Genomic DNA, 26,352 nt, shown 5'->3' on the forward strand with positions numbered 1-26,352 from the left:
TGAACCTCTCTTTAGGTCTTTTAAACAGTTATATTTACCAAGAGACTCCTATTATCTGACTGTGGCACATATATGCACAGGCCAGTCAGACACATGCCAGCAGACAGAATAGGCAGGTGGCCATCAGGTAAATTTTAGATACATGAGTGACTTATAAATAAACATTCAATACACCAAACAGAGATAAACAAACAATAAATATGTGGATTTAATATGGTTAGATATGTAAAACTATTTCAGGGAGATAAACACCAAGGGGATAGAGGATAGCCGGGCATGGAGGAGACAGGTGAACAAATTCCACAAAGGAAGAAAAGAAAAAGAATAAGAAAATTCTCCTCCAGGAATTGCTGATAACGTCAACAAACATCATTCTCAGTGCGTTCTTGGTATATGTCAGGTTTGCTAATCTTTTGTAAGCTATATTCTCTACAGACAGATGTAACACCCAGGAGAGCATTAAGACCACCTCTTTCTGCTTCCCTGACACCTGGGTTCTTGGTCAGCCTGCCTTGCTGGCCAAGAGCACATCTGGGGGCTGACAAATATGTGATTTCACTGCAGGTGAGGCTGGTGTCTTCGGCTGTCCACACCTACAACTGGCAGACTAGGGGACTGGCCAAGCTCACCTGTGTCTTCCAGGTCCAAAAATGGTTGTTGCAGAGTTTCATATCATGGACAAAGACTATTAAAAGCAGTACATTATTTTTTAAGGTTTTTTCAGGTTATGTCTGTAGATGGGGATTTATTTTACATCAAAAAAGAATTTTCTGCTAGGCTAAATACAATTTTGAGAGCAATTCAAATGAGGACAGAAAAAAACAGGAGAGACAAGAGATAGAGTAGAAGGGAAACTGGTTGAAACTAAGGCATTAAGCCAGGAGTGGTGGTGCACACCTATAATTGCAGTGGTTCAGGAGGCTAAGACAGGAGGATCGTGAGTTCAAGGCCAGCCTCAGCAACTTAGCAAGGCCCTAAGCAACTTAGCAAGATCCTGTCTCTAAATAAAAAGGGCTGGGGATGTGGCTCAGGAGTTGAGTGCCCCTGGGTACCCAGTACCAAAGAAACAAAACAAAACAAAAAACCCCAAAACTGAAAAACTAGGGCATTAAAATGGATTTGGTGTTGTAGTCACACAGGATCCCACTGTTGGTCAAGTCATTAAGAAATTTTTAATAATTTTATCTATGATTTTGTGTTGTGTAAGGAAATTCATACTGGATGAAGGCACTGGGTCCTGGAGCTTTGGCTCCAGCTGGCTCTTCACCTCCCCAGGCAGCTTTAGCTGCTCACCTCCTGCCTTCTGGTTACCTGGGTCCTGCCTGACTTCCTCCTTCCTGCCCCTGCTCTGATCTTGTTGCCACTTTCTGCTTGGGTGGCAACTGGGTCATGTAGGTGAGGGAAGGTCCAATGCCTGCCATTGTTCTCAGTTCCCAGTGGGACCTAGGCATGGGTGGGAGAGGGTCAGTGTTGATCCATGCCCCACAGCATGCGGGGATGGGGTGAGGTGGTGGCAGCACCAAGGCATGGTAGACGGGGATCTCTTGTCCCTCCCTGACTCAGGTAACTAGTACATCCAGGTACAGAGGTTACAGATTTGGTAACTGTTATGGTTTGAATCTAAAAAAAATTCTCCAAGGAGCTCATGTGTTAGCAACACAGCAAGGTTTAGAGGTGAAAAGACTGGATTATCGGAGTCGTGGCCTCATCAATGGGTTAATCATAATTTGAATGAATTAACAGTGGGAAAGGCTGGAGGAAGTAGGTGACTGGAGTCATGGTCTTGGGCTGTGTAGGTCCTGGATTTTTCTTCTCCTCCCTCTCTCTGCTTCCCAGCTGCCATAAGCTGAGCACTTTGCTCCATTAACCCTTTCCTCCTGATGCTTTGCCTCATTTCAGGCCCAGTGCAATCAAGTCCACTGACCATAGACTGAACCTCTGCAACCATGAGTCCCAAATAACCTTATCCTCCTCTAAGTTGTTCTTGTCAGGTATTTTGGTCACAGAAACCAAAAGCTGACTAACACAGGGGCCACCATGGTTGGGGTTGAGGATCAGAGGGAAGACAAGGTTGACTTCTCTGCCCCAGCCTGGACCCCTCAAATTGGTTTAGGGAGTAAATTATAAATATGAAAATGAATTTCTCCCACTCTCTCTTAAACTCTTCTCTGGGGCAACCAGCAGGTCTTCCCACAAAGGTCCCAGATCCTTTCCTCTGGATGTGCTAGAATTTCCCTTTGCTGTTTCCCCTGACCTTGTGGCCACCTAGCTTGCACTAATGATCCTGGAGGGGATTTAAAAGCAAAAGCCTGTTTTCTTTCTCTCTGTTATGGCAGTTGCCATGTTTCAAAGGAAGGCTACTTTATCACTCTGGGCCCAGATGAGAAGGACAGAGATCACAGTCCCCCGTGTGGTTAAAAATGAACTTTTTCTATTTTAAGCCATAGAGACTTGGGATTTGTTTGTTGTTGCTGCTAAACATTGCCTATACTGATAGATGTAGTCTCCATGTTAGATCAATTTTCCTAGCACTCTCTTGTGAATAATAGACATTATATTCCAGAACACTCTACAGAGCACTGGGATTTCAACTGTGGAATAAGACAGCCATGGTCTCTGATGAATTTTCTACAAGTTATGAAGGAATAGTTATTGTGGGAGAATGAGGCTTGTCTGATGAATAGTTTATAAGCAAACACCTAAAGGATGAGAAGAAACCAGGCATCAGAAAAGCCAAGGGAGTAGCATTCTGGAAAACAAAGAGGAGAGGAGCATATACATGTCCTGAGGGATGAGGCTCTCCCATGCTGCTTCACTGTGGCTGGAGCCTGCCAGGAGGGCAGGGAAGAGGGTGCCGCCATGTTGGAAAAGTAAGCATGGGCTACACCAGGCCAAGGGGCAGGCCTGGGCGCCATGAACAGGCTTCAGGCAGAGGAGACACTTAGGTCAATGTTAAGGTTACTCTTACTTCTCCATGGGTGATGGACCACAGGGGAACAGTGGGGCAGGGATCCCAACTTCACAACCATAGCAACAAAGCAACGTCGGGTCAGGTTGTACTCACCTTTGAGTATTACTTGTTAGGTTCTCCCAATAACCCATTAGAGGAAGTATGTAATTACTCCCAGTTTACAAAAGCAGAAGCTAATAAACTGAGAGACACATTAAGATGACTGGTTTCCCACAGCAGACAAGCATCAGAGAACACAGCTCAGATTTTTGTGACTCCACGGGTCAACCTTGCATGTACTGAGAGTTGGTAACCTACAGCCCAGGGCCAAATTTACCCCACTAGTTTTGTTTTTTAAAAAAAGCTTTATTAGAAAACTGTCCAGTTGCTTTCCAGCTAAGTACACAAATACTGTGTCATCTACAAAGCAGAAAATATACTTTCTCACTGTTTACAGAAAATAATTGCCAACCACTGGTGTATGTTACAATGGTAGGAGGCTCTTTTCTTGTCAGGAGAATGTACAAAATTAACACGATGTGACTGAGATGCTTCCCCACCAGCTTCACTGTCCCAGAATGTCATTTGACTATGGTTTCCCAGATCCTTTCCCATTGTGTTCTTGTGCAGTATTTTATCTTAACTCAGGACTTCAAAATAATTTTTAAGAAGACACAGCAATGCACAAATCACCACTGAGAGAGAAATATTTCCAGGAAGGGCTTCAGAAGGAACTAGTGACATAGCATGTGACAGTAAGCACCATGAAAGGGTACATTGTTTCCTTTTCCCCATGGCTAACATTTATCCCCCGGTAATGCCTTGTTTGATAGGCTTTCTCAGGGGGAAAAGAGACTAGCAACCCTTACTTTGTCAAACAGATCAGAGTCAACAGCTAACATGAGAAGACTCAGGTTGACTGATGAAATGCCATCTGGTAGCCAGGGCCAAGACAGAGAGTGAATTCTGCTTTGAATTGTGGCTGAAACTTCAATTGACATTTACTTGACTCAGTTTACACATCAGAAATGGATGTGACAACATGGAATGGTAACTAGGTTGGCTTCTGATTCAACTAAGATCCCTCTATGTACAATTAAAATTGACATCAAGAGGTCCGCCCTTGGTGACCAACATGGGTGCCAGTTTTTAGTGCCCTCTCTGAGCTTCTAAGCTACCCTGCTGTGAGATCCTTCATCCACTGAGTTGGAAATGTGTTTACATCAGTGGTGCCTCGTTTTCTCCTGGAAAGAAAATTGTGAGACCCTGACTTCATCAAAATTCCAAGTTAAAGAATAGATGGATCTTTACATGAAAGTGATTGCTTTGCACCTAAAATGTAGTCATACTGCAAAATTTAATGAGAAAAATCAGAATTTAAATGATTTAAGGAGCAGGCAAATTAAAAATGACTTAAACCATATTGTAAGCAAAGCAACTTGAGTCTGTCACTTTGCTGTCAGATTGACAGGCAACACATAGGTGAAAAACTAGGAGGGAAAAGGAACTTAAGAGAACCAGCTCAGGGCAACACAATTTCTTTCAAGGGACAATGCCTGAGAAACCTTGTTATGTCTGCCTTTCCCTCATCCATAAAGAAGTGTCTTCTGTGCTGTTATCCCTTCTTTAAAGAATCTCACTTCTTATATGTATTTGAACACTGAATTTTATATTTCAACTGACAGTGAAAATCTACCAATAATAGTTACAGAATTGCTGGTTTGATGTGACCCTCATTTTACACCAATATTACACACTAAGATAAAAGCATTACAATTAAACCATTAAGAAGTTTATCTGTGTACCATTTAAAATGCCACTGCATTCCATCAGAGATTCTGTTACCTTCTGGAGTGCTCTCCTAAGGGAATGTAAATACATGTAAGCATTTGATATGGTAAGTATTCTATTATTTGAATTAAATATTAAATGGTATCAAGAGTGTATGCATGTTTTGTGATGTGAAAACATGACATGCTTTAAAAAAGCCAGCAAACAAGAACTGCCAGAAAATCCAGAGAGTCCACGCAGCCTGGGAGGCCAGGAGACAGCCAGCACCCCAGCCACTTCCCACCAGCGGCTTTGCAGAGCCTTGGTTTATTCTTCAAATTGAAGGCAGGGGAACTGCTGCAAGCTAGCTTAAGAGACAGAGGAAACCACCCCAAAGCACAGCAGTGCTGGTGGGCCTGAACCCCCTGGAAGGCAGCTACTGTCAGTCATGCTGGAAGGTGGGGAGCAGGTGCACCTCACTCTAGCAGAGACTTCCTCCATCCCAACCAAGGTCAAAGCCCATGTCCACATTCCACGGCTTATGAGAGTTTAGCGGGAAGGAAGTTCTTACCAGCAGCCTAGTCTGCAAACCCCTGCATGTCTGTCCCCGGTTGCTTCCTCCCCTGCCTTCACGGCTTGTTTGCCCTGGGCAGCGGGGTCCTCTTGGACAGCAGGGAGTTCCCAGGCTGCCCCACACATCTGCAAGTTCAACCGCTGCTCCACAGACTGGAGGGTCTTCTCTGGGCTCTCTATGTGGACAGTTTATCTTCACCCTTTGGGACTCATCTAAAGTGTCTTATCTGAGAGTTCTCATTTGTCCCTGCATCTTATGATCTGACTTTCTTCTTCTTCTTTTTTAATCTTCATAGCTCTTCTAACTGTTGGAAAATCTTATTTATTTGCTTAAATGGTTAATGTCAGTTTCTCCACCCGTGCCATGGATTCCTCAAGGGCAAATCTCTTCACCATTCCATCTGTAGTGTAGAGCAGTGTTTGGCACAGCACCTGTGATATGTGATACAGTTTTGCTGAAGACATAAGTGGATTTGTGAACCACAGCATCCCGTGCCTTAGGAAACCCCAGATGCATCCCTTTCTACTGTGAAGCAAAACATATACTCCCTTTCGACGTATCTGTCTGCCTGGAAGTTGGAAAAACTCTGTTTTAAAAATCCCATTCCTGTACCTGTCACTGCAGGCTGAAACAATTCACTTCATGCTTTTCCTCCATGGGGGCTCTGTTTGGGACCCCCGGGTGTACCACATCTGTTTTATGAGCTAACATTTATTTTAGACACTTTGGCCTGTTGGATATGATCCTGTAAGCCTGGACTCTCAGCTGACATGCTGTTGAACATAATGGGGAGATTTAAAAAGGTATCGTTGGGTCATGGAGTGGATTGCAGAGGGCCAGGGGCCAGGAGGAGGAGGCTGAGAGGGGCCACCAAATGTCACTTGGTCCTCTGAGGCAGGTGGGAGCGTAGGCTTAGAAGTGCTGCCTTACACATCCCTCCCTCCCCAGCCTGGAATGCAGAGCAGCCCAAAGGCTGCTTGCAACTTGGGCACTGAATGGTAGCATTGCACAGAGCTGGGACCTTCCAGTCACTGTGTGGTGGCCCAGGCCTCAGGAATCCCAAAACACTCCATTTCTCTGACAAGGCCTTCAATTAATTATGGAAAGTGAGTTGTTGCTGGGCATTGGTTAGACATCCAGAAAAATGCCACACCTCAGTCCACAGTGCAATTCACACAGGGAAAGGCAGGGTTTTGCAGGTTTTTGAAAGCCATAAAAATCTCCATTTAGGGGTTGGGGTTGTAGCTCGGTGGTAGAGTGCTTGCCTTGCACGTGCGAGGCATTGGGTTTGATCCTCAGCATCACATATGAATAAACAAATAAAGATATGGTGTTTATCTACAACTAAAAAATATTTTTAAGAAATCTCCATTTAGAGAGGAACCTTTAAAAATTTTAAAGTTTTGTTATTCGTTCATATCTTGAGGACAAGGCGTGTGCATTCCACAGAATAAAGGTGTTTACAACTTAGTGCTAGCAACAGTGGAGAGTGAACATGAGCAGGATAGAAGACAGGGTGATGGCGGCCTTTGAATTCAAATCAAACGTTCATTTCATGCCAATATTTTGCTACAGCATGAAGGACAGAAATAGGACCCTTCAAGGGCCTTAATTTTTTCCTTCATAGAACTTAAAGAAAAATCAGTCATTGCAATTTTCTTCTGTGGTCATTTCTTTAAGGTCAGTCTAACCTCAGTGAATTGTAACTCCATGAGGGCAGAACCAGGCACGTCCTGCTCACTTAGAAACCAGTCTATTCCAGTGCCTGGCACATAGCAAGTTCACAGTAATAACTCATTACTTGAATCCAAGTTAAGGCCTGATGTCCACCCTCAATAAGAGCACTGTCCAGCAGGGAGCAGATGGGAAAATAAAGGCAATGTACCAACAGGTGCCACCAAACAAGGCCCAGGACAGGAGAGGGCAACAGAGGAGGGAGTGCTTCTGCTTGACAAGATGGGATCCTGGATGAATTCCAGGAAGGTCACCAAGTCCTAGTAAATTACAAGACATGGCTGGATGGCGGGACGAGCTTGGGAAAGGCATGGAGGAGAGAGAGTCGTGGCTCCTCCTCCTGAAGCACTGTTGTGAACATCACCAAGATGGCTTGTTGCAGAAACTGCAGGTGTTATGTCCTAGCCAAGTGCCAAGGAATGTGCCTATCTCCAGAATGGACCCAGCCAGAGGGACGGAGGAGGTACAGGGCCCACCCTGCCATCCTGTCAGCCCCTGCCAATCACTGGATCAACACACCTAATATTCTCTAAATAACCAGAAGCAGTCACTAAAACACACATCAGAAACCAAGAAGATGAAGTCCCTTCCTAGGGCTCTATGAGAGCTGTAGGTCCTTGCAGGTCTTCCTCCCGACCCTTCTTTTCACAGATGCAAGTCAGAAGCACAGAATGGACCAGGCTGTACATGCAGGAAAGAGGAAAGGCACCCACAGGGTCATCACGGCTTTGATCCACAGTCTCTCCCAAGTGTCAGCAACTGAAGACTGAGGCCTGGCCTCAGGAAGTCTGTGTTCTAGGAGGAGAGGTTCAGGATTTCGGGCCAAGGATCCAAGTTGTGGAATTTGCATGTGGCTGTGGAGAGCACTGAGGGACTTAAAACTAAGGGGTCATGTGCAGTTTTGGAGCTGAAGATTCTCCTTGAAATATCCCTCTGAGTCCCACTTTTATATTTGGAGAAGCATCTGACCCTGGGCAAGAACCTCAGTTCTTCTCTCCATTCATTTGAGGATGCATCTGTCAAAGGCCGGAAGTCCAGCCCTGGGAGGATCCTCCTCTTCCTTCAGACTGCTACATAGTTTGCTTTTGCTTCCTTGGTGTTCACTCTTAGGCCCATTTCTCAGCAGAGCCTTCTCTGTCCATCCTGTCTAATATTTAACTCTCCACCCTGACCCCTGACTCTTCCTCTACCATGTCATTGCTGTTTTCTCCTTGGCACTTCCTTCTTAGCACTCCCTTACCTGATGTGAATATTCTTAGGCAGGAGCATTTATTTGGTTCTTTGATTTATTGCTGTATTCCCAGGAACAAAGACGGGCATAAAATGACTCCTGAAGAAAGACACACTCCCTGTGCTGTGTGGTTGCTCAGCCTTCACAGCAGGTGCAAAGGCAGGTCGTGGCTTTCAGACCCCAGAGCTGCAGTTCCCCTGCACCTTGCAAAGCCAGGCCTTCCAACAATCATTTCCAAAGATCCAGGTGGGGGACATGTATGGGGGTCACACACTCAGGCACACCTTCCCTCCCCGCGATGCACCCTCCTTAGATCAGGCCCCCTCCACCTTAACCACAGGTGGTGGGACAGAAGGGAGACCTCCCAGGGAGACCAAGCCCAGGAGTCTGCAGGGAGACAAGGAGGTCTTGAGAGACAGGAAGCCTACAGGGCTGGTGCTGAAGGTGTGCAGCAGCTGGGCACCTGAGCTGCCCCGTCCTCCACTCCATGATGCTGTCCTCCTTCCAACGGCCTTTCTATGTGGCCCCTTGGTCACCCCTCTTTGTGGCTCCCCACAGACATCCCTTCTGTCATGATTTGGCTGCTCTCATTTATTTCTTCTAGAAGAGGCACATTCTTCCTTAGGATGCAGTGAACTTTAATTGAGACAAGCAGTGGACAGTCAGCACCACCCACCACTGCAAAGATGCCCAGACTAGAGGACATGGCCTCCGAGCAGGTGACTGATGCCAGATAGCACCAGGGTGGGAAGACCTGGGCCTGAGTGTGGCCACCTGCACCGCAACCTGGCTCTGGAGGTCAGGTGAGCATTGGTGTGGCTGGAGATGAGAGCCCCAAGGAGCCCTCAGGTAGGTCAGCCAGGCTTGTGACTTGGAGCCCAGATTCCCACCACTGGGGAATACTGGAAACATTCAGGGAGACTCTGAGGGACCTTAACTCAGGAATGTGCCTGACTTTGGAGCCGGGAACATTCCTGCCTCTGGATCACTCTGGGCTTATGGTTAGGACCATGGGCTCTGGATTACCTGGGTTTGAATATGAACTTTCTTATTCACCCTGGGGAGGGGCGGACCTTGCCTTCTTTTGGGGCCTCCATTTCTCTATTCCTGAAAGGGCATCAGTACAGTACCAGATCGCATCCTTGACTCAAGTCTGGCATATAAGCACATGCTCATAAAGGATGCGGCTCCACGCCCAGGTTTTGTCTTACCTAGCACCACCGCCACCGTGCAGACATCCTGGGTTGACTGTTCACGCTTCTCCTAGTGCTTGGGTCACACTCCAGATTCTCTATAACACACAGAAGTAGCCACTAATGGTGGAACAGTGGTGGTACCTATGAAACCCACTAGGAGCAAGCACAGGGCTAAGTTCCTCAGGTCTATGATACACCCAGTGCCATCCCATTCTGCAGAGAAGTGGAAGCTCAGTGGAGATACAGGCTTGCACACAGGTACAAAAATCTAGTAAAGGAAACTCTTCAGTGTCTATTGTAGGGAAAAAAAAAAAAGCAGTAATGTACCTGGGAAATAAATTGCATTAGCCGAAGTAAAACATTAGTTCCAGTCTTGCTTTTGGTCTTGGTTAAAGGTCTTTGCATATGGAAAGCATGCACTGAGCTTCAATTCTGGCTTTAAAATGGAGAATGGGTGCTTAGGGATCAGGGAAGGCAGGCGGGCAGAGGGAGTGAATGAGAACAAGGGAGGAGTCCATAACCACAAAAATGCAACATGAAATGAAGAGTTGAGCTGGCTAAAAAATTCCTACCTACACTCAGGGGTTCCTCACTAACCATGAGGAAGGTTAGCGGACAGATTGGTCATTTGTCCTCTGCGTGGACAAGAGCATCACTCAGTTTAGGCTAATGACATATTCTTAGGTTGACTGTCAACATGACTTATTCCCAAAAGAGTGAAAAAAATCTCAGTGGAAAAAAAAAGTGCACTGGAAACTTCAAATTTCTTCAAATACTCTTTAATATAATATAATTCCCAGTACAAAAGTAATTCCACGAGTTCTTCACAATTCATTATAAAGCAATTTAACCAATACATAAACCCTCGCTCTTGATTCTCAAATCAGAATGATAGCACTGCCCAATCAGAGCTGCTGCTACTGGGTTCTTCCTGTCCATTTTTGGGTTATGGAGGTTTGTAGTTTGGGAGGTGATATAGCGGCTTATGATACATTTGATTAATGTTTATTCTGTGGTGGGCTATATAAAAAACACCTTGGTTATAGTATCTCATTTAATTTTAATAATATTTTAGTTTTTTTAAAAATCAGAGTAGTCTAAAGAACAAAATAACAAAAAATGAGCTTGATGATTTTACCCAGGATAAATTAAATTATATTAAAAGAAACAGGATTTTTTTGAACAATAAATACTTGAAGTTAAAAATTCAGATGGGGCTGGGTAGAGTGGCACATTCCTGTAATCCCAGCATCTCAAGAGGCTGAGGCAGGAGGATTGTAGTTTAAGGCCAGCCTGGGCAAATTAGACTGTCTCTCAAAAGTAAAAATTAAAAAGGGCTGGGGTACAGTTCAGTGGTACAACACCTCCGGGGTCAATTACCAGCACCCAAAAACAAAAAGAAGAAGAAAAAATCAAATGGGAAAAGAGAGAGTTGTAAAACAATAGATGTCAAAGCACGACCCCATTCTTTCTTCTTCAGGGTAATCTCTGGAAACCAGAGGTGTTCAGAATGCCTTCCAGTAAATAAAAGAAATGCCCATACTCTCTCATTTGATTTAGATTTTATAATAATACCATGAAGAAAGCATTACTTCTGTGCCCAGTTTACAAAAGAAGAAACTGATAAGTAATTAGTGGTCTCATAGTTGATGTAAATGACAATAAGGTTTGAACCTGAAGAAGCAGGGACAATTTGAATGAGGCTAGGAACAGGATTTGAAACTGTCTATCTGACTTTGAAACCTGTCTGCTATTTTCATCAGATGATCCTATCACACCTTTCAGCTTTCTGATCCGGGTATCTGTGAAAAAGAGGAGCTGGAGGTGAGTGAAGGACTTCTACCCTCAATTGAGCACCTAAACAGGTCACAGCAACACAGATGTGAACCTTCAAGATAATTTTTTGCTGGCCTGTTAACTCAAAAACTATTTACAAGCCTAAATTGCAAGTGCCAATTTTACAAAGAATGTCTTACCTGCTTACCTAGGGAAAACAACCTTTTGGGGCTACCGGAGTAAAGCAAGGCTGATAAATATATTGAAGGCAAAACTGGCAAATGGCACAGAATGGTGTCCTGTGAGTCACTGGGCTGCAGTTGGAATTCTGCATTGTAAATGCAGATGAAGCAGGAACTCGGCTGTGGCCTTGCATCAGAACTGGACTGGGCAGGTACAGCTGCATACCTACCCATTTCATCCGGGAAATGGGGAGCTGACTGTGGGCATCCTGCCCCTGGAAAGCTTGGAGAGATCTCCAGCTTCCAACACCCTTTGGTGGAAGTTTTTCCTGAGTTAGTACCAGGAAGTGTCAAGTCTCTGGTTTGCGCCCATCTCACTGAGCACACTGTTTCTGATATCCCTATCCGAGAAGAATGTGAAGTTTAGTGAAACTGTCCAACACAACCTTTAACAAGATCTGGCATGGACAATTTCTTAGGAATTACTGCTGTAAGTACTCAGCAGTTTCACATAATGGACTTTGTGATTTCATAGATGAAAGCACAGCCTGCGCAGGTGGGAGAGGTGCTGCCAGATGCTTGCCATGCGTGTCCTGTCTGCACCTGGGCTCTGGAGGTGACAGGTACATCGGCTAACCACAGCTTGCCCGTCCCCAGCTAGAATACGGCAACACGGGAAGCAAAGCCTCGCTCCAGCCAAATACAGCCCCTCTGCCTCCCGGCTGGCTGTGGATGCTACACAGAGGGTGGATTTCCTCCCCACCATTGTGTCCCTAGCAGGTACCACAGTCCAAGGTCCTGAAAGCCTCTCAATGCCGCGACCTGCTGGCTTGCGACACACTTGGGAAGAAACGGACACAGCCAGTGGCGACTTACCTTTCTTCCTCCACTCTACTCACCCACCCACATGCCAGTCCCGAGAACAGCATCTGATCCAGCGGTGCTGGAGCTGCAGATGAGGAACCTAATGAGGGTCCAGGAGGGGAGGAGGTTTGGGGGAGATGTTTGCCTGGCTGTTCCTTCCCTCAGCTCCTCTGTCCCATCAAGGTCTTGGCCGACACAGGGCAACTTTCAAAATGCCTTCCGAGACCTGCCCTGTTGGTTCCATTTTGCAGGCAAGTCAATGTCCCAACCAAGGGGAGCTGAGACCCCCTGCCCACCTGCAGGGACGTGTCGGGGCAGAGCTGAAGCCCCCAGCTGAGATCCGAGTACCTTCCTGGCAGAGTTCAGGGCCAAGTCCAGGGCCGGGGTGGGAACTGGGCATGGATCCTCGTGCCCTCCGGCCTGCCAACTCCTACGAGCACTGGACAATGTGACCTGAACACAAAGGAGCTGGGTACTTTTGTGATTGGCTGACATATCTAACTCCATGAGAATGTTATAGGCCAGACTCTAAGGGAAATGACTGAACAGACTCCATTTTGCTCTGAGACTCCATGTTATGAAAAAAAAAATAAGTTTCTCCCATGGGAACACCCCGCCTCTGTACCCATCATCAGTTACTTAGCGTGACATGTTTAATAATATACAATGGCAACACCTATGTAGTAAAAATTGCTCTCCTTTGATCTCTATTGCTCTTAACCAATGTACAATGTGAACGGTAATTGTGTGGATTTTAGCAACCATTCTTTAGTTTGTACCTAGGTAAGGGTCAGTTTTACCCACTTCCCCCTCTGTCAATGATCTCATGATGTTAGTTTGTAGCAAACATTCTTTAGTTTGTACCTAGGTGAGGGTCAGTTTGACCCACTTCCCCCTCTGTCAATGATCTCATGATGTTAGTTTGTATCATAGCAACAGACACTCATGATTAATGTGATTTTTGGTATAAGAACCCCTACAACCCTGTGGTCGGGCTATTCTCCCAATAGCAATTTTTTGGGGCATTGTGTGAGACAGTCAGCCGGCCGGCTTAATAAAGACTCTCAAATTTAGACTTCTCAGTGGTGATTGGTCTGTTATTAAGCTGCGCCCCAAAACACTTTTTACCACAGGGAAGGGCACAGAGGGAACGAGAACCACTGGAAGGGCAGAGGTCCGCAGCCCCACCTGACGGGCCCTGTGGCTGCTGCGGGGCCTCTGGGATGAGGAGAGCAGGGTGGGGTGGAGTTCCCAGGGCACGGCTGTCTCCAGGCTGGCACCCCTGCCTGGTGGCCTGCCCTGGGATTCCAGGGCTGAGGTCAGGTTTGGGGAGGGAAATGTGCACACATGCTGCCTGTTGACCATCACCTCGATGCCCCGGGTCTCAGTTTTCCCATCTGCAGAATGGGCTGATCAAACCCACCTCATAGGCTCCTGGAGGGAGATGGAGGGTGCGCAAGCATAGGGTGTTCATGAGGCAGTGCCCACCCACCCGCTGCAGCCGAGTGACCAGGAGTGCTTATTCCACAGAAGCACTTCCAGGGCAAGGGGTGCAGCCTGTGCAGCTCAGCACATTGAAAGGGCTTCTCTGCAACCCTGGGCGGAAGTGCTTAGAAACCCACCTCGGCCTCCTTGGCCCAGTGGGTTCAGGGGAGTGGGCGCCTTCCTCCACTCGGGGCGTCCCTACGCAAACAGCTGAGGACTATGCATTTGGACCTGTCAAGCCCTGTCGACAGGCATGTGCACTTTCTGCACATCAGGATTTGGGGACTTATTGAGCCATGAGCTTGAGACTGGCTGCAGCCTCTGCTTCTCTGGCTTCACATTCGCCCTGGCTCAGATGTTCCTCCCTAAGGTGACGGCCTGGCAGGTGCCAGGGTCCCAGAGATGAACCCAACGCTGACAAACAAGAGCACAACCTTGCGTGAGTGTGGGTGCCACGAGGATGATGAACCAAGAAAGCGACTGCGACAGGTAAGAAAGAGCACATACGGGGGGGTGGGGCGGCAGGCTTCCTGGAGGCGGCATCGGACAAGGTACTGCATCAGAGGGAACAGAGTGAGCCAAGCCACAAGGCCCTGCCTGGAGTTGGGGAAGCAAAATGGAGACCAGGTGGCAGCCAGTGGGGCAGCAGGGATCTGAGTCCTGCAAGCCTGGCAGGTGGCCCATGCCTGGAGGCCCTGGGCTATCTGAGGGTCTGAGGACACTCGTTGCAGTTGCTCCACTGCTGCTGCTCCAAGGCCCTTCTTTTCAGGCCCCGGGAGCACCATGCCTGGAAGCCACACCCTCAGGAAGTCCTAGGCTGCTGCCTGGCTGGAGACCTGGCTTCCCCAGCCAGGTGAGGAAACCCGCCGGCTCCAGGTTCTTTCTGCAGAAGAACGGGGAGGGCCTTGCAGCAAACACCCCTGGGCAACCCTGGGTCCTTGGCTGCCCCCCAGGAGGCAATGGCACCTGGAGCCCACAAGGAGGGTTGAGAACCTTGGGCCCCAGGACAAGGCAGGAGGACTATGCAGAGACCTCAGCATCATGGTTGGCCACAGGAGGGACTGTCCTGGCCCTGCACTGGAGACTGCTCTCCCAGGCAGGCAGGAGGGGATGTGTTCCCCGGCCAGATGACCCATCACTAAGCCAGTGGACAGAGTGGGAAGGAGGCTGGCACCTTCCTTTTGTCACCTGGCCCAGTTATGCAGGCACCTGCAACAGTAGGGAGGACCGCAGGTGGCCAGTGTCCTGGCACAGGGACAAGAGGGTGGCTGCCAGCTCGGGCCAGTGCTCCTGGGGACCCAGCTCCTCCTGCTTCTCGAGAAGCCCTGGAACCCAGAGGCCCAGTCCCCAGGCTGCGCCTACCATGGAAGTGCTCAGCCATCTTCAGCTGCAGGGTCTGCAGGGTCACCTCAGAATCCACCCACTCCAGGAGCAGTCTTCGGCCGTACAAATGGGTGCTGTGGCACAGGGCGTTGAAGGCTCTCTGCACGGGGATGAGAGACAGAGCTGCACATGAGCAGAAGGCACCCTCGCGCCTGCCATCCTCCCTGCCTGCAGCATGCGGTGCCGGGCTCCAGCAGGGCCAGGGCTGGAGGCCTCATGCAAAGGAGTGGTTCTGTTTCCATAGAGGCTGTGCGTGCCCTGCAGTCAACATGGCCACTGCCGGGGCCACGTCTGGTGCCTGACAGGGGCTCCTTTCCCATGTTCCATCCTCTCTGCACAGGGCGACACCATTTGCAGGCTCCCCGTCCCCGCCTGTCAGCATCAGCGGTTCCTGAGGAAGCCCAGCTCCCTCTGGCCACCGTGCAACAACTGTGCAGCTTGTGTCACTTGGTGCCAGTCTCCTTTGCTGGCCCTGGTGGCTCCGTCCCTCACACTGGTCTTGAATCTGTCCCCTTCGGTTTCTTCTGACTCCTGTGGGTCCCCTCCCTTCTGCTGCCATGTCCTTCCCTGACTCTGCAGCTCGCACCTACAACAGGTCCACATGGCTGACCTGTGTCTCCCAAAGGAGAAACTGCAGGGCCACCCCAGTGCACAGGGGACCATCAAGGAAGAGACTGCTGCAGAGAAATCAGCCCAGGTAAGGGACACTAGAGTGGGGGGCTCCCCAGGCCACCAGGACCTGCTATTGGGGGCTCTGTGGAGACAGGCTGAATGCAGTGTGACTGGAGGCCTAATGACCAGACCACAGGCCAGCATGCCAGCCTCCACAGAGGCCCTTGAAGGAACCCACCCTGGGATGCTCCACTTAGGACTGCTGGAAAATACGCTGTGGTTGCCTGGGGAAGGGAGGCCATGCCTGGGGAGCCACCTCCGTGAAAGGGCTATGGGAGGATCTCAGCACGACAGGCACAGGAGGGCACCTGGCACCCACTCAAGAGAAGTGGGACCCAGAAAGACGGCGGGCGTGGGAACCGCAGCTCTAATGATGACAAGTGACTGACAGAAACAAGGCTCTCAGTGCTGCTCTGAGGAGGGCCAGGTGTGGAAATCTTTCTCTTTCCCTCTTTTTAACTTTAATTTTAAAAACTCTTCTGGCTGCCAGCAGAGTCTCTGTTGCCTTTTCCAGGTGGACATAAAACTGCATCTGGACTCTGAGTGGAAAGGGTCCATTCAGAACTCTAAAACACACGCGCGCTCAGCTGGCGACAGGGAAATGGCCTGATTGGGGAGTGGGGACTTCGGGAAGTGAGAGAAGCTGGTGGGGAGTCTGGCCTGGTGGATGTTCCCTCCTGGTGCCAGGGTCTCTGAGGAACCATGTCCCAGGGAGTTATGGGTGGGGGCGGCCGAGAGCAGCATCTGCCAGATTCTCAGCCTCAACTTGGAAGGAGACAAGGCCCTGGGAGGCCCAGCCTCCCTGCCTCCTGTAGTCACACTATGCTTCTCCCCTGGGAAGCCAGTTCCCACTCCTGTACTGCTCACGTGCCTAGAGAGGCCTGTTGTGGGAGTCTCTAAAAATTCCCTCTCCTGGCCCCTCAGGGTCCCTCCAGGGGCTCTCTCTTCTCTGCATTCCTCCTGCACTTATACTGACCTTGCTTTGACAGGGCTTTCCACTCACAGGTGAGGTGGAAGGTCAGCTTACAATGGGCTCTCTGGCTGGGCACCTCAGTTCAAATTCCCCTACACCATGTGATCTTGGGCAAGCTGCTTAACATTTCTGAGCCCCAGCTTCAATGTGTGGAAAGGAAAGGTAGCAGCAGAGAATGGGAGGTTCCTGCGTGGTTCTGCTGGAGGCTGTGTCGTCATTGTGCACCCCGACTTCATTCCCATAACAGGGAGCAGGAACAATGGCAGGTCCACATAGCAGCTCTTTGCAGAGCGGCTAGGACAGTATGCAGTTCTCCAGAAACAGCAGTTACCCTTCTTTCTCCTTCCAATCCCGCCTGCTGATGGAAATCAGGCTGCATTCCCGAGTGCCCACTGCCTTGGTGGCCAGAACCTGGTGACCTCAAACTGTTGCAGGCAGCACAAAGACCCAAGTTCCAGGCTAAATTTGGCCTTGGATAATCCAGCATGATTGGGCTTCATTTAAAAAGTGTAAGGAGAGCTGGGTAGAGTCGCAGCATCCTGGGGGTGAGGTGGGGCCGAGGAGGAGGAGGAGGAGGAAGACCGGGGCCTCCAGGGACACCCTGAGGTACAGAAGGTTCCAGGACAGGAAGGGGAGTACAGGCCCTCTGCTGCCCTGGGCTGAGGTCTGCCAGCTGCTTCCTCCCATGCTGACCCCACTGAGATCACCGCCACCTCCCTGCTTTCCCAGCACCAGCTTGAGGGTGCCCGGTGCCTCTGCCCAACAGCCTCAGGCGTCTCTGGAGAGCTGTGTCCCTGGACCATGGGCCTCTCCAAACCCTTCTGCTGCCTCCCCTCCCTGGATGAGAGCCCTTCATGCTGAGGACCCTGGATCTCCTAGTGGCCAGGGACTGCAGGGACCCACTCAGAGGAGGAACTGCCTTCTCCTCTCGCTACACAGGGAAGTCATGTGGGCGTGGCCTGCGGCAGGCCAGCTTCCCACTCCTTTCCTTTTTGGAGGCTCCATGCTGCCTCCCCGGCATAGGCCCTGGACACCAGCCTTGTGCACACACTTGCTGGTGGCCAGGAGACCTGCCCTTCTCACACAGGCCGTGGCCAGGCGCTCCCCCAGGGCCCAGCACACCTGTCCTCCCTCCCTGCAGCTGTGCCTGCCCCACAGAACCTGCCAGTCTGCCCAGCCTGACCTTGACCCCTGCAGGGAAGGCACTCTGCTCAGTCCACACCCAGAGCAGACCATGGCGTCTCCTTCACTGAGCATCTCCAGAATGGGTGGGCAGTGAGGGTGGCCCTGGCTGGAAAGGGCAAACCTGGCTGAGTGTCCTGGGGATCCCTTCCAGCCCTGCCCCTCAGACTACAGAGACAGCAAGGGCAGATAGGAGCAGATCTGGACAGGAGAGCGAAGCCTGTGGACCCCAACTGGGACACATGCAGTCTTGGTCTGCACTGCACCCAACGTGCAGGACTCTGGCACCTCACAGGGTGGGGACAGTGACCCATGCTGCCAGGACCCAAAGGTCGAACCACCAGCTTGGCTCGCTGGAGAAGACTAAGGTCCAGAGTGGAACACTGAGGGTGCAGTCATAGGCAGAGAAGAGGCCACAGAAGAGCCACCCTGCCCTTGGGAGTCACTTCCTGCTGTTTTCTGATGGCAGATGCTGGTCATTCCTGGCCAGCCCCATGTAGGAAGTGATTCCTGGGCCCATGACCAGGGCTCCCTCACACTCTGAGGCCAAATGAATGGGAGGCCCAGTGGGGGAGGTGGCCACTCCTTCCCTGCTCCGGCCTGTAGGACAAGAGCTCTGCCCCTTACCTTTTCCTCCAAGCGTCCCTTTAGCCTAAGTGAGGTGACAGGTCCCCACTGTCGCTGGTCCCTGGTAAGTCCCTCAGCCCTGCTTAGTCCTGCACACATCTCTAAAGTACAGGTGTGTTCTGACCTTGACCCTGGGACCCCAACTTCATGGCACCTGAGCTCCTTTCAGGCAGTGCGCCTCGAGTCTGAGCTCTGCTCAGAAGCCGTGCAGCCCCCTGGGGCACTGAGCAACTCCCACCTGGGCCCAGTGCCTCCCCACTGCCCAGGCTTCTGGCAGCTGCCCAGGAATCCTGGCTTTCGCTCTCCTCTGACGTAGCCACAGACCACAGGTCTGGGGAGCCAGGGTCTGCCTGCCACGTTGTCCAAATTGCCGGGAGCTCTGCTCAGGTGTCATGGGGATGATGGTGCAGGTAGACTGGCCAGGCCTAGTGGCCATCTTGAAGAATAGAAGGCCCTGGAAGGCAGCCAGCACAGCACTGGGCCTGTCCTTTCCACAGCCTTCCTGGAGACAAACTTCCTTCTCCAGCAACAAAAGCTCATTGCACAGCCTTGGCAGGACTCGTGTCCCACAGGGCTGCAAAGGACTGCCTGTCTCCTGGGAAGAGCCGGGACAGACTCCTGTCTGTTGCCACCCAGGGTGCCCTCCGGTCCCTCCTACTCCCTGGGGAACTGTCCCAACAGGCAGAGGGCTGCATCTCCCACATAAACACGGGCCACACCGCCCTGCCCTGACCAGCTGTACCCCTACACCTGGAATGAGCTGCCGCTGAGCTGGCTAAGGATGACCAGCAGGCCCAGGGACATGGCACTGAGCACAGCAAGTGGGTGAGCCAGGCCAGCAGGGCTGCTGGGGCACGCAGAGGCCAGTGCCATCACCTCTGAAGTGGGTATGATTGTCCCCCACTCAGAGTCCCGTGAGCCTTCTCTCGGCAGCCTGTCCACAGCTTCTGGCCTGCACTGTGCTGGCACAGTGGGGGTCTGTGCATGACCAAGGGTGACTCTGGGCCCTTCTGAGAAACGGCCCCAAGTGGCAGAGTGCGCTTCCAAGACAAGTACCTGCGGCTGCTCCCAGACTGCGGTGTCTGGAGCACCTAGACTTACACTTCTCCCCCCCTCCCCCCGCCAGTGCACAGCAGTCCTGCAGCTGAGGCCAGAGGCGGGGCCAGGGCCTGAGCCAGTGGCACTCTGGTCGGCGGTGGGCATGGAACTGGCTCCGCTGCTCTCTGGCTCCCTGACCTGACAGGGAACTTCTGTCTTCACTTCTTCAACTGCAAAATGGGGACACCCTGGCCTTGTGGGACACTCTGGCCTCATAGGTCACCAGAAGACCAAGTAAGACAAGGGCTGCTTCTCCAGTCCCAGACTCAGCACGTGATGAGGTCGGGCTCCCGGAACCCGTAGCCCCTGGAAGTGAGTCCCCAGAGGCCGTGAGCACAGCAGGCTCTCCAGCTCAACTGGAACCTGCCCCTTCCCTTGGTGGCTCTCAAAGATGGCCTGGTGCATCTGTAAGGAGGACACTGCCCCCAAGGGCTGGCTCTGGGGGTGCACACATCTGGGGTGGCTTGTCCTGGTTCTAGGCTCTTGGTTCACAAATGTTGGTTGAGCCTGAGTCCCTGCCTTCAAGGGTCAGCTTAGGGTCCAGACACATCTTCTCTTCACTCCAGCTGTACTGATGGACGCTTGGTAAAACTGCACATGGAAGGAGAAGGCCTGAATGCACATGCAGGCCTCACACGCTATGGCAGAGTGGGCTGCAGAAGTACAAAGGCACGGCTGGGGAAGGAGAATTAAAGGCCTTGCGTGGGAAAAACCCATATTGTGGTTCCTGGGCACAGTCCGCGCCTGCATCTCGTGGCCCTATCCTCCCCGCACCCTTCTATCATCCTCTAGGACCTGCCTGGTCTGGGCAAGAGGTGAGGGGTGGCTTCCCAGGGGTAGCCTCTCAGCCAGTGGGGACAGGCACACCAGGCTGGGCTCCTGGCCCGGCCTTGGCAAGGGGAGGCAGGGAGGCCATGCCTCTGCATGAGAAGGAAGGCCACTGCTCCTTTGGGACTGGGGAGGGCTGTTCAAAGAGACACTCCAAGGGACAGCCTTGGCCTTCCTCCAGAAGCCCCAAGGCATCATGGCCAGGTGGGAGTCCCAGTTGTGCTGGGGGGAGGGGCAGCAAGAGAGGACACTGGGTTAGGGGACCCAGTGGATGGAGTGAAGGGACCAGGCTGTCCCCAGCTGAGGAGCACTGGCTGTGTGACCCTGACCAGGACGAGGCCTCCAAGCCTCCTTCCTCCAGCTGTCAGGGGCCTCCTGCCTGCTGCCCCGGAGTCTTTCCAGGGTCAGAGTGTGACACCTGTGTGTGGGGCTGTCCTGCTGAATGGGATTCTGGAAGTCTGACAGGTCCACCAATCAGAGGTACTGTTCTCAGAGAACGCAGGGGTGTTAGTGGCCAACAGATGGCTGTGGACAGATGTGCCCAGCACAGGCCCAGGATCCAGGGGAGGCCCTGCATTCAGTTCTGTGTGGGTTCTTGGCACATGATGCCCTGTCCCCTTCGCTCCTCAGCCTCTGTCTCCTTTAATCCTCAGTCTCCATCCTCTTCACTCCCCAGCCTCCATCCTCTTCTCTCCCCAGCCTCTGTCCTCTTCACTTCCCAGGCTCCATCTTCTTCACTCCTCAGCCTCTCTCCTTCTCTCCTCAGCCTCCATCCTCTTTGCTCCTCAGCCTCCATCCTCTTCACTCCCCAGCCTCCATCCCTTCATTTCTCAGCCTCCATCTCCTGCTTCCCTGCAGGATGTGGGGAAGGTTCTTTGAAAACACTGCTGGTCACACCTGGAGGGATAGATAACACCAGCACTGTCGGAGGGTCTGAAGTTTACTGTCAGGATGACAGGAGCTCATAAAACATCCTGGGTTGGGAGAAGGTGCCACCTCATCCACCCAGCTTCCTGTGAACAGGGACTCTGGTAACCATGCCTGGGATGAGGGCCGAAGGCTAGACCCACCCTCAGTGTGCAGGGCATCTCAGCAGCAGGCCGGGCTGGGCTGCCTGTGGGTTCGTAGGCTCCACCGTGGCTGGTCAAGACAGGGCAGGAATTGGGGAGAGGGAGCACCTCTGCAGATGCCCCAGGAGTTCTGGGCGTGGCAGGCTGGAGGGGACGATGCCTGCGTGTGGGGACCGTGTCCTGTGTTGAGGTGGCGCTGGCTGTGCCTCTGCTGTCCTCAGCTGCCTGGTTACTCTGAGCTCAGCCCCTGCAGCCTCTGCAGGGCCCCCAGATGTCAGGTGAGACCTGCATCCCTGGAGAGGGGACAGAGGACTCAGGGTCCCTTGTTCAGGGGCAACGGAGGCAGCACTTGCTCGGGGCCACCTTGGTGACTGGTGTGGCGGGGACACCTCGGGTTTCACTTAGGGCAGCTGCTCAGGGAGCGCTGACTGCCAGTGCCCAGACAGCCCAAGTGCTCATTGGCCACGGCTCCTGCTGGCCCACCCCTGTTCCCTGCTCTCGGTCCCCTCCTCCTGCCTGAGGATCGCTCCCCTCCTCCTGCCTGAGGATCGCTTGGAACAGGCCTCTTGGCACAGCAAGTGGCGGGTGCTGCTCCTCATGGCAGCGCTAAGCAGAGGGCACCAAGGCCTTGCAAGACCCGGAACTTGCAGGGGGTGGCTAGGCAGGGGCCAGGAGGCTGCAGGTGACCAGCTCTTCCTGCTCAGGCCCAGGCCCCCAGGGCCACCCGATGTTCAGAGTGCCTGAGTGACGTGTGATGAGCAGACTGCAGAGCGTGGACCCCTGGGTCAGGGCAGAGCGTGAGCCTGGGTACAGACAGCAAGGCTGTCCTGAGGAGTGAGCGAGGCGGACAGAGCGGGCTCTGAAGAGCTGTGCCTGGGACTTTCTGGAAGCTCTGCTTGCTGCGAAGGGTGTGAGCCCTGGTGCTGGGGGAGGAGCCTGTGAGGACCACAGGCCTATAGGCCAGGGTCAGCTTCCTGGCCAAGGAGGGTGGCAAGCCACTCCTGAGGCTGGGCTGAGCCCATCCTGTCCTCAGCTCTCCCGGGAGCCAGGAACAGAGGCTGGGAAGGGATGCCTGGGAGGAGCTGCCCCTCCACAGGGGGCCCTGAGGGCTGCATGGGGTTGGGGACACTGCGGCCTGGCCTGGGTGCCCAGCATGGCCCCTGGGTGGGGGACATGCTCCCTGTGCACCAGTCTCTTTTTTGATGACCCTGGCTATTCTCACCACGATGTGGCGCAGGGCTCGCCGTGTCCAGGCTGGACACGCAAACCTGGTCTGACCCTCCAGACCCAAGTGCTGTATCCCAGGGTGTCCCCACTCTGGGGTGGCAGGTGGGTGCCTCGCTTTTGGTCCCTCCCTGACACATACTCCTCATGGCCAACAGGAGGCTGCCCAGGACTGGCCATTCCTGGGACACCACTGCACCACAGCCTCAGGCGACCCTGCCAGGAAACTGACCACCACTCACAGGGGAGCTGAGCTCCCACGGCAGGGGATGCAGCCTGCCTGCAGCCCAGGGACACCACCTCCTGCAGGCTGGTTTTGTGGTCTGTGTGCTAACACCTAGTGCTGGCCATGGCCTTCACGAGAGGTGCTTCCCAGGACAGGGGCCTGCACTGCCCCCAGTGCCCCTGCAGGGAGCCACCCCTCCCTGCCGGCACCTGGGGACTGGGGGCGGGCACCTACCCTCGGCCTTCTCTGCCCAGAACCCTGGAGGTGTGCACACCTGGGACCAAGGACAGCCAGGCACTGTTGCAGTGAGGAGGGCATGGTCGAGTCATGTGCAGCACTTAACACGTGCTGGGGTGGGCCAGCGTGCCACCTACTGTTGCCCAGGCAGGTGTGGATGCTGCTACCCAGGAGCCCACCTCTGCTTCCTCCCTTGCTGCCATGGGCCTGCTACCCACAGGGGGCTGTCCCTCAGGCCCTGATGGGAGGCACAGAAAGGCTGCCAGCCTAGGATGAGAGGAGCAGGTTGTCCAAACATGGCCAGGCATCCATGGCACAGGGACCTAGCACAAGGACGGGCAGGCCCTCAGGGGTGTCCCAGGGCCCGTGGGGGTTGTGCTGTGACCCGGGGCTTCAAGCAGCTGACCCTCATGGACCCCTCAGGATGCAAGGGACAGTTTCAAGAAGCACCTGCCCTTTGAAGCACTCCTTGCCGGTGCAGGGCAGGAACACCTGCTGCCAGGAAGGGGAAATGCAACTCACAGTCAGAGCTCCCTGGGGGAAGTCCTCAGGGAAGCCCGGCAGTCCCCCTGCCCGCTGGAGTTGGGCCTGAGAGTGCAGTGACAAAGGACACAGCGGGATGCCTGCTGGTGGCAGGCGAGGACCCGGTACCCACAGCAAGGCCAGCTTGCTGTGCCCCAGCTCAAGCAGAGCCTCACCTCAAAGAGCTTCAGGCTGGTTCTGGCTCAGCAGTGTGAGGCCCTGGGCTCCGTCCCCAGCACCCCAAAATCCAAGCAACCAGCAAGCACATTCCAGCTAGAGGAGCCTGGCAGAAGGGTGGCCCCCAGGCACACATGAAGGGCCACCTGGGCTGCCTCATGCACATGACCAGCACAAGCCAGACCTGCCAGGGCACAAAGGTGACAGGGAAGCTGGTCCCCATGGACTGCTCCCAGACCTTCCCTCTCCTCTCTGAGAGCTTTACTGCACAGCATTTCCCATGCTGCCTGCCCAGGTCGACCTGGACTGCAGAGTTTTCTCTCTGGTGTGAAGAGGCCTGGGAAACCCGGCACCATCCCGTCCTGCAGACCCAACACCCAGAGGCGTTCCTCCAAGGCTGCTGTATGAATTAGCAGGTCAGGGAAGAGGAGGAAAGTTGCAGGGGTGGTGCAATGCTGCGTTTGAAGCTGGGAGCCTTTCCTGCAGAGGTCTGGAAGGAGAGGCTGGGCAGGGAGGGGTCATATCTTACCTTGGCATCCTGCTTTGTGAGGAAGTCCATGAAGCCAAAGGCCCTGTGTGGGCCTGGCCTGGCCATCTACTTGGCAAGTGCACCATCTTCAGCTCCCCGAAGGTGCTGCAAACAAAAGGCAAAGGGGGATCTGAGTACCAAGGCCTGCAGAGGAGGCGGGAGCGGCAGGTGGACCCCACAAGCACCTCCTGGTTTGGAGACAGTTGCTCCAGGCACGTGTGACACAGTGGGTCAGACCCACAGGCAGCACACTCTGGGGGTGCACCGTCTTCTCCCTGGCACTGGGCAGCAAGCGGGCCAGGCAGGGAACGGTCAGGGGTATGCTGATGGGAATTTTTGGTTCCACTCCAAGACACTGCAGTCTCTGGCGCACCTATCCTCTCCTTCCAACAGGGAAACATTTTGCCGGGGAGCCTGGACCTGTGCATGTGTGGCCAGGCCACGGAGGGCCCCAGGTTCTGGACCTGGGGTCCAGTCTGGCCTCCATGTCCAGCTGGGAACCCTGTCCTTAGCAGGCAGGACCTGGGAGGTGCCCGTGGGGCTTGGGCTGGATTGACAACGAGCTCTATCCCCTGTGATGGGCTGAAGAGATCTGACTCCATGAAAATGTTATAGGCCAGACTCTAAGGGAAATGACTAAAGAGACTCCATTTTTCTCTGCGAGTCCATGTTATGTAGGAACTAAGCTTCTCCCATGGGAACACCCCACTTCTGTGCCCATCATCAGTTACTTGGTGTGACATGTTTAATAATATACAATGGCAACTCCTATGTAGTAAAGAATTGCTCTCTTTTGATTCCTATTGCTCCTAAACAATGCACCATGTGAACAGTGTTTGTGTGGATGTTAGCAACCATTCTTTAGTTTGTACTTAGGTGAGGATCATTTTGGCCCACTTCCCCCTCTGTCGATGCTCTCATGATGTTATGTGTAATTTCGAATCACAGCAACAGACACTTATGATTAATGTGATTTTTGGTATAAGAAACCCTACAACCCTGTGGTCAGGATGTTCTCCCAATAGCCATTTTTTGGGGCATTGTGTGAGACAGTCAGCAGGCCAGCTTAATAAAGACTCTCAATTTGAACTTCTCAGTGGTGATTGGTCTGTTCTTAAGTTATGCCCCATAACATCCCCCACACCTTGTGTCCCACCCTGAGCCTTCCTCTTCTGTCTGAGCCAAAGCCAGAAGAGCTCTGGAGGACACCACGCTCCTCCACAGGGATCACACAGGTGGAGGGGACACTGCAGAGCTCAGCAAGTTCTCTGGGTCCACAAGAGAACTCAGCAGGGATGGGGAGCAGGGGTCTCAGGGAGGGCAGAGCCAGTGAAAAGCTGCATCTGTAGGCCCTGGCAGCTGCAGGGGAGCGGATCTGGGGAGCAGGGTATGGTGGAGCTGGAGGATGGGGCTGGATCCAGAAGGAACTTTCTGGCATCTGCAGACACTTTCAGAAGTACCTGGCTTCAGCACCCGGTGTCCTGAGGCTTTAGCCTCAGCTGGGAACCCTGTCCTTAGCAGGCAGGACCTGGGAGGTGCCTGTCACTGCTGCCACCAAGGAGGGCCTGTCAGGGCTGGGTCTTTGAGACACACCACCTTCAGGGGTGACAGCAACTGGGGATGAGAGCAATGCCAGCTCTTGGTTTACAGTTGAGAAAACCAAGGGCCCGAGAGATGGCTGACGGCCACATCCACAACCCTGGGACCCGAGGCCAGGAGCGCTCCTGTCCTGTCCTGGGTGACCCCGAACACTGGTGAGAGTATGTGGGATCACGTCAGCCAACGCTAATGATGGCAGAGAGATATGGGGAGAGAATTAAGAGGAGGGAAAGAAAGGCTGGG

At 52.7% G+C, this 26,352-nt stretch overlaps 1 pseudogene; it reads right to left on the reverse strand.

Moving 5' to 3' along the window:
* Window positions 1-26,352, reverse strand: part of LOC124973755 (probable RNA-binding protein 19) — a 554,767-nt pseudogene that overhangs the window by 70,413 nt on the left and 458,002 nt on the right.

This window comes from Sciurus carolinensis, unplaced genomic scaffold (genome assembly GCF_902686445.1).
Source record: "Sciurus carolinensis unplaced genomic scaffold, mSciCar1.2, whole genome shotgun sequence".
Lineage (NCBI taxonomy): Eukaryota > Metazoa > Chordata > Mammalia > Rodentia > Sciuridae > Sciurus > Sciurus carolinensis.